The following is a 15,541-nucleotide window of genomic DNA, read 5'->3' on the forward strand; positions in this document are numbered from 1 at the left end:
GTCCGTACTCGACTCAGACTCATGATGCAACTTTTGCATCACCTTGGTTACGTTATAGACAGCGCGTTTATTATAGAAAAATAAATGTTCTGAGAATAGGAATTATAGAAAAGAAATGGATGTGAAACATTTGATCAATGTAAAGAGGGTATTAAATGCTATCTTGTAGTTTCACGACGATTCTCGTGAATTGACACATCTATGTCGACACAATGAGGTAGCAGTTTTTGTAAAACGGGATTTTCTGGCCCATTTTATCACTTTATTACAGTTTCATTTTAATTTTGTTCTAATAATTCCATTCTACTTGCATGAAAAAAGAAAAGTAATAACATTTTATTGCATTTTTACATACGATACAGTGGAAACTGTTTAGGTGTTAAACCATTATCTTTCAATCACACGAGCGAAACCCAACAGATCAGATTACGTAACCATCCACAGGTGTCCCGGGAGAAGACGTAATTTGTAGGATCATAAAGTCTGTTTCCGTGTCTAACAAGGAGTTACCTTCCCACAGTAGGTATTTGTGTAACCAGGGCCGGCGCTACCATATAGGCAAACTAGGCAGCAGCCTAGGGCGCTGATTTCAAGGGGGCGCATTTTTTTAAAAAAAAAATGTATTGTTTATAAATTTTGAAATTGATATTTCGGGGGGTTGCGCCGGAATCTAACCTTGCCTAGGGCGCCAGATAGTCTGGCCGGCTCTGGCACCGGCCCTGTGGATAACAACGCATTGTAAATAACATATGAAGTCTTTTTCCTGTTCAGTTGATGCTAGTTATTATTAATACCAATAACAAGTAGAACAACAATGCTGTGTTTCGTATTTTAGAACTCCACAATTATATCGGCAACTCGTTCATTACAATAAGTTAAAATGCATAAAACCCAGGTTCTGCCTTACATTACTGTAAACTATCTAACATGGGGAGACAATCCGTGGCTCATAAGGGAGATAATGTACTCAATTGACTGATAGACGGTGGATGACAGATACAGTTTGCATTGGCAATTCGTGAGTTATAAATAATGCTGCAGAAATCAACCATTCCTAACTTACTCAGCATGACAAGAAGACGGTGGGTCTGCAGAGGTGATCGTACTCAGATCTATCGCCGAAAAGGTTGTCACGTCACCACATTTATCCTGAAATAACAATCGGAAAGAATAGAGTATGTGGGTATTTATTCGATGCAATGCCAAAAACGTGTCCGATTGTTGAAACTATAAGCTCTTTTAACAATTTCTATAGTGTTTACTGTTGGATAGGAAAAATTTCCATTCTGTTTTCCAATTTTCAAGTTTAAATAAACTGGTTATGTTCATTTGGTCGAAACGTCGTACAAACTTCATGACGTTTCGTCTAAAAATAAAAGTTGTCTAGCTCATATATTCAGTAGAAAGAAAATGTGTATTACACACAGTGAGTTGCGGTTTGAAAACGGCTTGGACCAGCAAAGATTTTAAGCCGTAATATCTTGAGAAAAGTACTTGACTCCAGGAGTCAGTTACGTCCTGGTGTGAAGTTTAGCACTAGTCAGTTAATAATCCATAGTTCTCTATGCGATCTTCTGTCATTTAGACGACACGTTCTTCCTCCCCCACCCCGGTTATACGACCCGTTCAAGCTCCAAGCCGTTACACGGAGATTGTATTTCGCTTACTATGATATAAACTGTATGTTTTCATTGCCTGCTTGAAAATCTAAAATTTGCTCAATATATCTTTAAATATTTCACTGCAAATGTATGTTTTTAAATACTTCATCTTTCATGATTTCCAAGGTCAAAGGGATGGGGTTAAAATATGAAGTACATTTTGTAAATGGTAATTATATAAACAACTTAAGTACTAGGTTTTGTGGCTTTCAACCACGTAATTTAAGAGTTCTGGACAGACTATGAGAAACAGACGCCATCAGTATACCCACTTCGCTAAAGACTGGGATAAAACCTGCATTGGAAGTATATAACATGGAGACTGAGCTTGATGTAACTTATACAGTTTAACTTTAATTACTCACCTATAGTATATTACTACGATTTAATTGCACAAATCGGGACCTAATTAAAAAGATTTCTATATGTGTAACTATTTGTATTAACATATTTCATTAAATATTTACAGTTACCAAACGATATCTTACATAATCATTCCAGTTAGAAATTGTTTAACTCCAGTAGAATATGTCATTGACCCATTGCAACTTAAACCATTACGATAATTTAAATATACTGCTTGTGAGAGGGCCGATTTGCCAGTGCTAATCAATCAATCAATAAGGATATAACCGATTATGAGAATAATTAAATAAATAAACCAATGTAATTTCTGAAGAATTTTAAAAGACAAAGACGATACAGCACATTCTTTACTTTATGCTCTTGATATACAAGTGACTAACTGTTTAAAAACAGGCCCCTGTTAAAAAGAACTGCAATATGTGTTCATTGTTCAATACTCTCCCTCTCTCTTCGCGCGCGCAGACACGACGATGTTTTTTTTTTCATACTTACCACATCAGCACTTTCCAGATCTTCGCATCGCTTTCTTTTTCTGTTCTTCTTCCTTACAACACAGCACAGGTTATTTACTACCCACTTTTTTAAATTCGACATCCATCGGAATCTCATCGATTTCGTTTTCATGACTATATATATTTGCTTCTTTTAATTGATCAAATGTAATCCAGACCTGAAAGCTAGCTAGCTCTCTTGGTTACTACCCTGCTTCTACGTGACGTCATTCATGGCGCGGGTATTGTTGACGTCATGCTGCGACAAGAAAACGTATACGTTCATATGTTTGTATAATGTCATCTATGAGTTTATTAAAATAGATAAATCACGATTAAAAACCCAAACTTGTTGTATTTTAGTGGGGAAATAATAAAACAGTCAATATTTAATTTCTGCAATGACAAAATAAAGTCAGCATCGTGTATATAACTTCAGTTATATAGGAAATTTGATATCTAAACACGTTGTTCCCAACCTTTTCGAGAATGAGGACCCTTCTTAACTTAGGTGAAATTTCGCGGACTTCTACATGCTAATAGTTGTACTTTTATGCTGACGTGGAATAACCCCGCGGTTCCTCGGGGATCCACGGCCTAGTTGTTGTGAATCATTGGTCTACACTTCAATACTGAATAATATTAGTAAAAGGGACCAAAGGTCTGTCTTTGCTTTTATTAGTTCTACAAAGTGTCCATGATGATTTAATAGAAGGGACACGATATATTAATACGTAGAGGTGAAAGGTTTTGTACTACATTTAGAAAGAAAGAAGACGAAAAAAAACCCACTTCATTTTACTTTTACACTGCATTAAAGTCCAGTACCAAGATTATGATTAGTTCATTTCAAATGAGTTTGTACTACAACAGTTTAAATTTATTTGACAACCTGGTTTTTAAAGTATTACCTAATCCACAGAATAGAAAGAAGAAATACAAAACGTGACGTGCATACCTTAAATACGAACAAAGCGACTAATATAGTAGTAGTAGTAGTAGTTGCAGTAGTTGTAGTAGATAGGGTTATAGTACTTTTAGTATATTAAACAATACATCTTGCTCACTTTTTTATGGAAGAACCTCATTGGTGTTGGCATATTCCCAAATAAAATATAATACTAAATTATTATAGTTTTATTTTTAAATTTGTATTTACGATATTTATGTAAAAACCGTGTTTCGCGTTGTTGTTAAATAATTGGATTTTGTTTAATGATAGTCCCATTTGCTTTACATGGTTCTGGGGTTCGGGTTTGGAATGGAAAAGCATGATAATATTGTAATAAATATATGGAATGTACTATCTGCATCTTCCTCTCAGTTTATCGCTTTGTTTAGTTTTTGTGAATTTGTATTGGTTGGGGGAGTCGTTGTTTGGAGAATATTGTAGCATAGAAAGGGATTTCTTGACCGAGTGATGTCTAACCCTGGCGCGAATCCCGGTAGGAGTCATAAGTTTCCAAGGATTCCAAAGACTTCCAAACAACTACTATTGTAAACTGGTTATCAATCTTACAACTGCATCGTTAATCATCATTAATTTTCCGCAACGGACCACGAACAATTCACACCGTGAAGCTATACAACTCAACCACCTAATGCAGAGAACTATATTTATTACCTTAGGCCGGTCAAATAATTATTTTAGGACAATACGATTATAACTCCACACCATATGTACCACCGTAACAACAACAAACGACGATTGCCGACAACGGAACAATTCCTTCTCGTTTTTTCCATTGTATAATTTTTCAGTCCCCAAACATAAATACTGCACCTGGAGTCACACAATCAATTTACACAACTAGATTTTAATAAGGACTACGGAGTGACAGGGACACTCATGCGGATCTGACATGAATTCACCAACAGTAAACCATGACTCATGGAAACTCACTAACACTTCACTACGGGACGTTTCCTCCTATTAATTTGCTAATTATTTCAGTCTGAGAACTATATTCCCAGCACCGACATCCCATAATCAAACATGTAATCAAAAGACAAATCTGGGACATCCTTCGATATAAACAAATGAGCATGCTCCAAATTTATTACAATATATTTCTTAACTCATCAATTAGTCAATATCAATGACCAAATGTCATAATGCAGAACACTCAAATGAATTGATTACAGTATGGATTAGTTTCGTAAAATTGACCCTCCCTAATTTTGTCACATAGAGAATAATCTCTATATTGTTTAGTATGATTTTCGCGATGTGTGATCTTTAGATGATTAGAAAAAAAATCACTGTAGTATGTGCGCGTTAAAAAACATTTCACTTGACAGCGATTGTCTTGAGGCACTTGGAAATGGGGGAAAACATCGAATATCAATCTACGCCAGATTTTGCTATGTGACAGGCTTAGGCCATAGTTTATGTGATGATAATGGTGTTCATTGTTTAAATGGTAATACAGCCATTGACCCTACACATGAGTCAAAACGGGCAAAAGGTTGAAATCGACTGACATTTTGTGGATCCACTTGTCTCCCTCTATCCCTCCCTCCTCCTTCCCTCTCTCTCTCTCTCTCTCTCTCTCGCTGTCTCTCTCGCTGTCTCTGTCTCTGTTTCTCTCTCTCTCTCTCTCTCTCTCTCTCTCTCTCTCTCTGAGCATCCAATGAATAAGAGAGGCATGGTTGTCCAATATCCTGTCATATTTATATCCTTTTCCTTCAAAGCGCCATAAGTCTTTAAATATTAGTAAATGAAACAATCACCAAATAGATAAAACCGATATTAATGTTACATATCATAGCAAAGGCTTTGACCATTCAGATCTTTGCATAGTCCTTATTTTGCATTATATTTAGGTTCATCAGACCAGTAACTGTCTTTTCCTTTTCCGTCAACGATGTTTTTTATAGTTAGGAATGAGCTTAAATATAAATTAATTAAAGATGGATTTATGGATTATCATGAATTTCTCCGTTGACGACGAGACCTTAGGTGTCAAAGCGTCGAACAATTTCAATGTTTGTCGGTTCTGAATCCAACCAGGGCAGCCCGAGGCTGCTTCCTTGACGCATCCTTGGCAAAGAAAAATTAGCTCGAATTTCCAATACTATCCAAATGATATAGCCAATAAAGCGTTAAAAGTGTCGTTACAACCAAAACACCAAATAAGCATCCTTTCACGATGCAAAAATTGTAAATGCATGTGAATAAACCTCATTAAATCGCGGATGATCACGATAATATGTCATTATAAAATTGTTAAAGTAAGAAGCTCTTAATATACTATTTGCAATTATTAAAGGAAATATAGGACACAAAGGTGAACAATGACTGAGTAAACTAAACATGAGAATAAAGAAACGAAAGAAGGTATAAAAAATAACTGATATTTGACGGATTATATGCATAAAGATGAATGAGGAATAGAGCGAAGAACTAATGAACAGAAGAACAGAATGATAATAAAAGTGGGAAGTGCACCATTTATCCCTGCCGAGTGTGTCCGCTACAAAATGTAGTTCTATCCGTTTGTGCATATTCACAATGAACTTTTCATATTGACAAGTTGATTGTTTTCATTTTTGAGTTTCAATTTTTATTCACATTGATTAAATCGGTATAAATTACACATATAATTTATACATGAAAGATGGTTTTAATGAAGAAAGTAGAGCACTATGCCTACAGACACATAGATTCTTGAGTATTGAATTCTCATCAATGCATTGACGTATAGGCGCAAGAAATTAGAGTGAAATAGAATCAACGCGAAACGACGAACTAGCAAGAGCTAATTAAAATATTTTAATATATTTAAAGTTGATCTAAGTCATTGTTCTGCTTTAATTAACAGTATTACCAATCTCCTCCCCCCCCCCCCCTTTGGTCGGTTTGACCTAACATTTACTATCATTCTTCATAGGTCCAGATACGTTGTGGTATTACAAAAGCGAAAATGCTCTACTCTCGTCTTTTCCTGGATTTTCGCCCATATCTTGATACGATGGTTAAGAGAGAGAGAGAGAGAGAGAGAGAGAGAGAGAGAGAGAATGCGCGGTCTTCGGATATTTTCATATTTAACTATCAATAATGAAATTTTAGAAACTTATATTAGGTTTAAGATACAACAACAGCATCAACAAAGCTTTAAGTACCGTACATAACTGTGTCCCATAACCAAAACATTTACCTTACTGTGTCGACCGGCCATTGCAACGTTGTTGTTGTTGTTGTTGTAGGGTTTAACGCCATTTTTCAGCACACGATAGGCTATATATGGCGGCCAGTATTAATGGTGGAAGAAGAACCCGAGAAAACCCCGGAAAAAACCACCGACCCACGAGAAGTTACTGGCATGCTTTGTCACATACCCACATTGACTGAATCCGATACTCGAACCGGTGCAGACAGAGGTGAGATGGCAGTGATCCGTATGGGAGAACGCTTTATACCACTCGGCCACTCGGGGTCCCCTGCAACGTTGTATCATTGAATATAAAAACACTTTAGAAAGGTCCCAAGTGAAGTGTAAACAAGGGAAGTATAAACATACCGTTATGAAGAACGATATTGTAGGATGCTTGGTGCAATTTCAGTTTCAATGTTTTTTTTTATCCAGCCCAATTTTTTTTTCTCTCTAACTCCAGATTTCTTCGCATTTTGTCCCTTGTGCATGAGAGGGGAGGAGAAGAAGGAAAAAGTAGGGATTGAGATTAGATTGTGTACCATGTTAAATTTATTTAGAAAAAGGGGATTATTATTACTTTTATCGTTATTTTCATACCCCAGTAATGATTAATGATTGGAAATTCATCACTGATCTTTAGGAATAGACCCATCAGCACACAGTTTCAAGATTGTTTATATATGCGTATTATTGCACCATGGCAATAAGTTGGTAACTTTACCCAGTAGCTTCATAATAACTTATAATTAGCTTTGAAGCCTGACAGTGTTGCTATATTTTAAACAACCTATAATTAGTTTTCACATCCGTCGGTGTAGCAATACTTTATGTAATGATTATTCATCAATACGAGCTTTATACAGAAAACTCAATCATGTTTACTATTCTTGAAACGATAACAGGATTCTCTTATGATGATGATGATGATGATGATGATGACGACGACGATGAATATGATTATTATCATTATTATTATTATTATTATTATCTCCCCTTTTGTTGCTGCCGAGTTTAATTATAGTGGCGTGCGCACAATTGTGCATGTGCCACTTTTTTCTGACTGCACCGCAGCCTGCTAGTTGTTCCTGGGGAAGGGAATGGTGTCACCTCCCCCAGGCTTTTATGGATTCAAGGAACCCTGATAGTTTGGCCTCAATCTGTGGGTCCATAAAGGTCCCCTACAGATGAATGGTTGGCTGTCATTAGTGTGAAGGAGAGATCGGGAACGGTCCTGCTTGCTTTACATCGCTGGCTTCTTGTTGCATTTGCCTGGTGTTTCTTGCAAGTTTTTTGCTAGAGTTTTTTCTTCTTCTTCAAAATGTTCTAAAGGGGGGTATGTTCTATGCTGTTTATAGAGGTTCTTAGTAGAAATCATGTATGAAGAGAGATTTAAAGGTTATTATGGTATTACTAGTCGAGGTGTTTAGGGTGTGCTTCCTACGTTATGTTATTTATAAGTATTTAGATATTGCCTCTTTAAGTTATTTATTTATTAATGTTTTAGAGATTGAATGTTATTTATACTTTATTTAGCAAGAGACCGGAGTCCTAGCCGATTACACGGTACGTTAAGGACATCTAGGACCGGAGTCCTACCTGATTACTCGGTTCGTTAAGGACATCTAGGACTTTCGATTTTGCGGTTTCCTTAGTTTTTTATAGGTGCTTCGTAAGTGAATTGTTTATTAATACTTTTATAAAATTGAATGATATGTTATGGGTTTTTATGTGGTGGCTTCTAAATTTATTTAGCTAGTTACTAGGTCTTTTGGTTTTGTGGGGATAGTAATTATATTTCGTTCCTAAGTTCTGCTGAGTCTATGAATTGATTTATATTTTTATATGCTGATTGTTTATTTTTTATTAGTGTCCATAAGTAACTCTGGGTATGTGTGTGGTGATCCAATCTCTTTTTGGTTTTTGATAAATATTTTCCTAGCGGGTTGATATTTTGGGCATATATTGAATACGTGGTGTAGATCTTCGGTGGTGTGGCAGTTAAAGCAGTTAATGGTTGCTGGTTTGGGTCCTATAAACCTTCCAAAACTGCTTGCTAGTTTAGTTTTCCAGTTATTATCCTGTTTATGGTTTTCTGTTCTAAATAGGTACCCTTAGGTAGTTGCATGTTTTTATCTACGGGTTTTTGGGTTTCATGGCGCTTTTTACCTTTTGTGGAGGAGTTCCAAAAATCTTGCCATGTTTGGTCCATATATGTTTGTGCGAAGCTTAGTGCTTCTGTACAGCTATAGTTAAGCTTGATAGAGTTTTTATATCCTCGTTTGGTTTGTGCAACTTTGTCTGCTGTTTCGTTGCCAGAGATTCCAATCAGCGACGGTATCCACATGAGCTCGACTAATTGATGTGCTGTGGTGATATCGTCGATTAATTGGCATGCTCTGTCGAGGAATTGTTCACTAGAGTGTGCACTGCGATTTTGGATCAATCTGATAACGCTTAGGGAATCGCTTATAATGACTGCTTTAGGCATTTGGTTGTCTTTGATCCATTGTAGTGATTCAAGTGTAGCCCAGAATTCAGTGGTGTAAATGAAGCAATAGTCAGGTAATTTGGATCCCGTTTGTATATTGAATTCAGGGATGACTATTGCTGATGCTGTTCTTGGTGGGTTGTTTGTTTTTGATCCATCATAGTCTGGGTATTTTTGGTTGATTTCGTTTACCAGTACAGGTTTTAGTAAGTTTTCTTGTCCTTCTTTATTGCCTAATTTGGTAGCTTCAGTGTTAATCCTTGGTGGTTTTTGTAACCATGGTGATTTGTTCTGGTCTGTATTGTTCGTTACCTGTTTTTTTAAGTAAAGGTATCTTTTCTCTTAGTTCAAGGATTACTTTGCCACTTGGTGTGATGGGTATGATTTTCGGTTTGAAGACAACTTTACACTTATTTATAGCTATTTTGGTGGGATGGTTGTCTGGGTGGGTATCTAATCGAATGGAGTATCGGAGGAGCAGTTCTTGCCTACGTAATTTTAAGGATAGTTCTCCTGATAGTGTTTGTAGTTCTTCTCATGATGTTGAGGGGAGTGTTCCTGTGCATAAGAGTAAGGCTTTTCTCTGGATAGTTTCAAGTTTTTGTAGTACAGGTTGCTTATCCGAGTTATATGCTTGGCAACCGCAATCCAGTTTTGATCTAATTAGGGTTTTATATATCGTGAGGAGGGTTTCCTGCTTGGGTCCCCAGTCAGTCCCTGTGATGTTCCTGAGTAAATTGAGATCTTTGTTACAATTCTGGGTGAGTTGTTCAATGTGCTGTTTCCATGTGAGGTGGTTGTCAAAGAACATTCCTAGGAATTTTATTTTCCCTGATTACACATTTATACGTTGCATTTTTTGAAGCATTGTTTTACCAGAATGAATGAATGAATGAATGAATGAATGAATGAATGAATGAATGAAATGAAATGAAAACAGATACAAATAGGAGAATTATGAAGTAAATGAATTTACAAATGAGTGAAAGAGGATAAATAAATAACCATTACAGGACTGCAAGAATACAATACGAAACAGAAACCTTTCTCATCTTATTCATCAAATGACCATTACAAGTGAGCCAGAATACATTATAAAATAGAAACCTTGATCCCCTATTAATCATTAAATAATCATTACACATTGTAAGAATACAAGATTCAATAGAAACCCTATTATTATTATTTATAAAATGACCATTACGAGAGTGGCCAATAGAAATCGCTTCATTTCAAGCAATGAACGCAGGCAGTTATCAAGTTGTTCTGCGGTAGAAGGTAAGCAAGTTGTTAGGTTAGCTTGGATGTCGTGCATTGGTTTGGTTATATTTATCATACGGAGATTTCTCTTAGCAGCAGATAAAGGTGGAGGGATAGGGACTGATACGTAAAGATGGCATATAATGCAGAGGTTATCTGATGCAAGGTCATGGGATACCAGGGAGGAACGTAAAATGTTATCATCAGATCTATGAAGAATCCAGTCTAAAATGTGACCATGTTTATGGGTGGGTTGGTTAACTGATTGTTTGAGGCTGAAAACATTAATGGAATCTATGAGTTTTGATGTATTTGGGTTTCCGGGACAGTGTGTGTGTCCATTCTTCGCGGACATTGATATGTAAAAATACAACATTATTAAAATTATTATTTTTACAATTCTGATGTGAGATAATAAAATAGCTATCTTTTAAAGATAGTTCATTAACTTCAAACTTGTTTATAATAATTGACTTGAGTATTGATATGTGTCATCTCGGTGATGACACATTTATTATGCTATAAACAGGAATCAGGCAATTAGCTAACCCGGTAAAGCGCTCGCTTAGCATGTTGGGATACATGCCATGTTCTCTTTGAAGTCTTCTGTTACAAGCTCGCAATTTATATTTTGTGTTAATATTTTTACACATCGAATGTTTTCCAATACTGTCTATAAAATAAAGATTTACAAATATATTTTACTGTCAAATCTGCACTACAAGAAAGAGATCGGTTGTTTGTTTCTTGTTTTATCTTCATTTCGCATTCGAATTCAAAATTCCAGTACCTATTCCAGTATTCTCTCTGAGACTTTTCCTCTCTCTCTCTCTCTCTCTCTCTCTCTCTCTCTCTCTCTCTCTCTCTCTCTCTCTCTCTCGTATGAGGATAAGAGCGCCTTCTTTTGTGGATGTGGGTACGTAGTTTTGAAGATTATGGTGAACAGCTTGTTTCGTTTATACAGATACCATTGCTGTCTTGGTGATGACACATTTTGTTTGTATTAATCCGTCGGGGATTTAGCTCACATGGTAGAGAGCTCCCTTAGCATGCGAAAGGTACCGGGATCGATACCCGGATTCTCCACATTTTTAAAAAATATTTTCTAAACTTTCTATTTTTAAACCTGGAACTGTTGCTTCGCCGATATTTTTCGAAGATTATAGTGAACATCTTGTTGCGTTTCATGGATACCATTGCTGTCTTGGTGATGACGCATGGAGCTTGTTGAAGAGAGTTGGGGGTTAGCTCAAATTGTAGAGAGCTCGCTTAGCATGCGAGAGGTACCGGGAACAGCGATCGGATTCTCCAGGCAAGTATTATTGACTTTTTTGTGAAAACCTTTCTTTAACTGTCATCTGTTGTATCACTGATATTGTTGGGGGACTGGGTTGCCATCACTGCCTGAAACAAAAATTCCATGTTGTTCCAAATGTACATTTATTTATATTACTGTGTTATATGCACTAGTACATAGATCCCTACATCTCTTTCTCTTCTCTCTCTCTCTCTCTCTCTCTCTCTCTCGTGTGTGTGTGTGTTTGTGTCTGTATATATATATATATATATATATATATATATATATATATATATATATATATATATATATGTGTGTGTGTGTGTGTGTGTGTGTGTGCGATTGTGACTGAGAGCGCATTCGTTTGTGGCAGTGGGTACGTAGCTTTGGGAATTACGTTGAACATCTTGCTTAGTTTACACGGATACCGTTGCTGTCTTGGTAATGACATATGAAATTTGGCAAGATGAGAGGGGAATTAGCTCACATGGTAGAGCGCTCGCTTAGCATGCGAGAGGTACCGGGATCAATACCCGGATTCTCCAAGCACTTTTCCATTATTATTTTTAAAATTTTCACTAACTTGAATCTGCTCAATCATTTGTAGTTTTCGGGTTTTGCTTGGCATTACAACCTTATACGAAAATAAATGTTCCAAGGGAAAAATGTACAATTATTTATATTACTTTGATGTGTACACTAGTACATACAAATCTCTCTCTCTCTCTCTCTCTCTCTCTCTCTCTCTCTCGCTCTCGTTTGTGTGCGAGTGAGAGCGTGTTCTTTCGTGGCAGTGGATACGTAGCTTTGGGGATTACAGCCAACAGCTTGCTTAGTTTTCACGGATACCGTTGCTGTCTTCCAGATGAAACATACAATTTGCAGGTTGATGATGTTATAAGGGAAGAAATAATGGAGATACAGAGTGACGAAGATGAAAAATAAGCTGTGAATGCAATATATGATAATGGGGGGGGGGGGGAAGAGAGGAATAAAATGAAAGAAGCAGAGTTGATATGATCAGTGAAGAAATATAATCTGACCAAGACATAATCCATATTCATACTGTTAGTGATGGATCGGTGACATATTCAGGTGATGAAAGGATTGTGGTTGAAGACGTTGTTGAGAGGTCAAACGATGCTAAGAGATGTAAAGAAAACGGTACTAACATAGACAATTTCAAAGTAGTACAGAGGAGGAGGAGAAGGATTAATTCAGTACCTAACCTGAAAATGAATAGTATGCGACGAAAAACTATTGAGAAATGACAAAACATTCTTCTATATGTAATGCTTTGAATAGACTCATCACTATCATGGCGTTAAATATTGTATCTCTAAACGTAAATGGCTTGCATAATTTGAAAAAAACTAAAGTCTGTTTTAGAAATATTTAAAGAGAAAAGAGGCCATATTTTATTATTGCAAGAAACCTTTGGGAACATGAGTTTGCTGAAAGTATTAAAGACAATGAGATTTTGAAATGCTGACATATTTTATAGTAAAAAGAAACAATTCCCAAGTCTACTATACAAGAAGACATAAGGAAAGATTACAAGATTAATTTAGATTGCAAACTAAATTTAAATCATTTTAAGAAGTTATCAATAAAGAATCATATAACATTACCAAATATGAAGAACTCAAACATATGTTAAGTAACTGTGCAACTGAAAAATAAATAAATAAATAAATAAATAAGACATAAATACTTTAATGACAAACTAATAAATAAATAACAAAACTAAAAGAAAAAGAAATAAACGCTCGTACATGTCTAAACCAGAACCAACATAAAATACCTCATTCACGAAATTTAACTAGGATAGGAGAAAAAAACAACCATTCAAACAAAATGGCCAAAACCCTAACACTAAACAGGACCCATAATGACCCCCGATGAAGCAACGAAATAACTACGCCAAAGAATCAACCCACAGCATATAATGGGTGCATGGACATCATCCCAGCCACCACCACTAGCAACATTGTCAGAACATTACATTTTACAGTCACAAGAACACCCAACCCCAACAGACGAACTCACCCAATCTAACTGCATTTGAACCCGCAAGTAGTACTCCAATCTCAACTCCTCCCTTTATCTCACCCTTCATTTTTTCCAAATTACACCCGGATACAGGACCAGAAAATATTGACCTAAACGACACACTCCAGATTCTAATTAATGACTCAGCATGGACAGAAATAAGACAAGTCAAACCCTCGATAGACCAAATCATCCAAAAACTTTGATTAACACCCACCGGAAAACCACGAATCACAATCAAAATTACCAAAACAAATCTGGGTACGGAATTCATAACCCGCCCCAAACTACAAAATCCAAAACCCAGAAACCAAGGAAAATCATACAGCAATAGAATCAATCTCTAAATCAGCAACCGCGCAATTTGACACAACTTTCAAAGATAAAAAAGTAATGAAACCATTCATTGCATCCAAACTCCAGGGCCGTTAGAAGACACCAAAACCTTAGGACAGGAAGAGCAAGGGGAAATAGCAGAATTCTTAGATTGTTTAGATAGTCAATTCTGGAACGAAAAACACAAGTGAATAAGCAAACATACTTAGGTAAAGAGAAGCTACCCATGAATGAATTAAACAAAGAGACACTACCCACAAGAAACCAACTAACATTGTCCAATCATGAACAAAATCAAACCACAAACAACACTAACGAAAAGGAATTAAACATTCAAAACCAAAATAAGAAGCCACAAAAACCAAACCAGAAATTACCAAACCAATTACCAAACCACCAAACAGATAAACGAGGGACAAAGTCAAACACCAAACCAGACCCAAAACCTACCCCAGAAACAGAGCAAAACCCAAGACATTGTTAAAAATATTTCACCCCATTAATCTCACAATGTTTATCTCTAACAAAAATAAATGGGCGGTACAAGAGGAGCGAAATTAAATGCGCTAACTGTACAGGACCTCACTACCCTAAATCATATGAATGCACACACACACACACACACACACACACACACACACACACTGCCTGTGAATTTGCTATAGTACAACATATGGATTCGAACCACACATCATATAAAGAAGCAAGACTAAATATCATTCAAAATCCGAAAACCGCAACCCCCAAAAAAGCACAAATTCAGAACTGAACATTATCACCAATCAAACAAAATAGACCCCCCCCCAACAAAAAACCCCACAAAGAAAAAACACTAGCCGAAATGAGAATAAAAAACCCAGGAGAACTAACATAAGCAGAACAGCACTACCCAAACTAACCTCTCACCACAATAACTTCTAGTAGGCATTATGATAATAATCAGGTACCCATATATTAAACAAACCAATTAAAAATATCCACTAGCACACCAGAGGAATGGAATGAGCAAGTCACCAAATCAAATACGTACTCTACAAATGTTGTCCTCCGGTTCATTAGTGAATTTGCTAATAGCATTGTACACAACACAAAGAATGATCATGTCCCAATCGACATGACCAATCAAGTGCTAACCAAATTATTAAACAAATTCTTTCCCAATCAAAACTCGAGATCAAAGTAAACCATACCAAAGTCATAACAATAGTAAATATCAATGATCAATATGTATCACACTCAACGTAAATGCTTCGTACTGTGGCAGTGGAACTGCCGCGGGATCATTAAGAATGTCTCCGAGCTAATCCAAAGAATAAACTCCGACAAACCTAAACCTGGCTTTACCTGCTTACAAGAAACCCATTTAACTCAGGCCTCTAAGATCACCCGCAAATTTCCAGGATTCTCACCTGTATACACTAAAAATAGAACAA

General features: G+C 36.4%; 1 non-coding gene across 1 annotated transcript; it reads left to right on the forward strand.

Annotated features, from left to right (window-relative positions):
- The first annotated feature begins 12,192 nt into the window (after window positions 1-12,192).
- Window positions 12,193-12,265, forward strand: Trnaa-agc (transfer RNA alanine (anticodon AGC)). The gene has a single exon. It is a non-coding gene; the product is annotated as a tRNA-Ala (tRNA).
- Window positions 12,266-15,541: the final 3,276 nt, after the last annotated feature.

This window comes from Sinohyriopsis cumingii, unplaced genomic scaffold (assembly GCF_028554795.1).
Source record: "Sinohyriopsis cumingii isolate HCF-2022 unplaced genomic scaffold, ASM2855479v2 utg000229l, whole genome shotgun sequence".
In the NCBI taxonomy this organism is placed as follows: Eukaryota; Metazoa; Mollusca; class Bivalvia; order Unionida; family Unionidae; genus Sinohyriopsis; species Sinohyriopsis cumingii.